This window comes from Myotis davidii, unplaced genomic scaffold (assembly GCF_000327345.1).
Source record: "Myotis davidii unplaced genomic scaffold, ASM32734v1 scaffold79, whole genome shotgun sequence".
In the NCBI taxonomy this organism is placed as follows: domain Eukaryota; kingdom Metazoa; phylum Chordata; class Mammalia; order Chiroptera; family Vespertilionidae; genus Myotis; species Myotis davidii.
This window is the reverse complement of record NW_006294339.1, coordinates 2,970,227-2,972,092: the sequence shown is the minus strand read 5'-3', so window position 1 is coordinate 2,972,092 and position 1,866 is coordinate 2,970,227.

Below are 1,866 nucleotides of genomic sequence, written 5' to 3'. Positions count from 1 at the left end.
GACCCGACCGCCATCACTCGCTCGGACAGCATCCTCTCCTTGGCGGTCTGGAATGCCTCATCCGTGTGCCCCTGAAGGAAGGAACCCCGTCTCTCCCGCTGGGGTGGACGCTCCCTGTGGAAGGAGCCTGCCATCATCTTGTTCATCATTGCATTCTCAGCACTGACCCTGGTGTCCAGGCCATACCAGAAAGCCTTTGTCAAATGAATTCTTTATTCAACATTTAACACATTTTCACTGAATACCTGTTCTAGAAGTGGGGATAAAGCTCCCACAGTGCTTACATCCTAATGAGGGAAGTAGGTAAGAAAAAAATAAGCAAACATAATATGTCAGGTGGTGATTGTTGCTATGGAGAAAACCAGAACAGGATAAGGGGGGCAGACGCCATTCCACAGAGGTTCGTTAGGGGAGGGCCTCGTTAGGGGAGGGAGGGCCTCTGCTCATGTTTGATCGGGGACCTGGAGGAAGTGAGGAAATGAGTGAGGCTGGGAGCAAGTGTTCCAGGCAGAGAGAACAGCATGAGCAAACGTGTGACAGGTGAGTGAAACGCAAGGAGGAACTGCACCCCTGCACAGCGGCCGGGAGGGGAGCCACCACAAGGCCAGTACACTCTGGAGAGCAGGTGGGGGAGGTGCAACGGGAACCTGGGAAGGAGGACAGCATCAGCTTCCTGCCTCTGGGTTCCTCTCCCAGGACCTTGCCTCGTCTTTTCTCTTACTTCCCAGTTTCCCCGGCTCCAGGCTCCGGACTTAGTAAGTACTTTCTAAGCTAGAACCCAACCCGTTCAAGAAAATGCCTGAAACCATTTTGCTATGACAGGTTGGCTCAGGACAGGCAGAAGACATTAAAAAAAAACATTTGATTTTATTTTTAACTTTAATTTTTAATATAATTTTTATGGATTTCAGAGAGGAAGGGAGAAGGAGAGAGAGATAGAAACATCAGTGATGACAAAGGCTCATTGACTGGCTGCCTCCTGCACTCACCCCCAATGGGGACTGAGCCCACTACGTGGGCACGTGCCCTGACCGGGAATCAAACAGTGCGTGACCTTCTGGTTCATACGTCGTCTACACTCAACCCCTGAGCCACACCAGCCGGGAAACACATTTGATTTTAAACTTAAACCCACTACCTTTGTCCTTAGCACCTCTTTGCTTGCTGGCTCTGCTATGCTAATGACATCAGGAGCAAGAACTTCTTTCAATTTGCAAAATGTTTCCCCAGGTACTATCTCCACTAAGCCTCTGGACAGCCTTCAAAGCAGCGCCTGCTCCCTTGTCCAGAGGCTGTGGCCTGGGGCGGGCCAGCACCACCCGCAGCCCAGCAGGTAGCTCGCCATCAGTTCCTGCTCTTCGTCCTCCCGTTTGCCTCTGACTTAACATCCCCCTTTCACTAACACACTCAGAGAGGGGGCGGCACCTGCCCAAAGTCCACCGCCAGCCTCCCAGCCAGGCTGAAGCCAGGTTCCTGGGTGCGGGGTTTTGCCTTCTCCCCCACGGAGGAGGCCCCGTCCGTTTGGGGAACTTCTGCTTAAACCAGGCTGACCAGCCTGGGCCCAGGCCTCCCTTGGCGGGGCAGCCCAAGGTTTTGACCCGAGTCATCTCCACGGTATTTTCAGGATCCAGGGTGCTGTGGACAGGAGGGGGCTGGGCTGCATTGCATGCTCAGTGTCCATTTGAACAGCCCCTTCCCCCCAGGGGCCCCCACACTCCCAGCAGCCCTGAGGAATACTGACCTGCTGCTGGAACCACCGAGAGGTGACAGACGGGATCCTCTGGCCTCCTGGGCAGGCACAACTTCCCGGCTGAGCCTATGGGCTGAAGCCCCTTTAACTGAGACCTTCTGGAGGCCTGGCCCCTG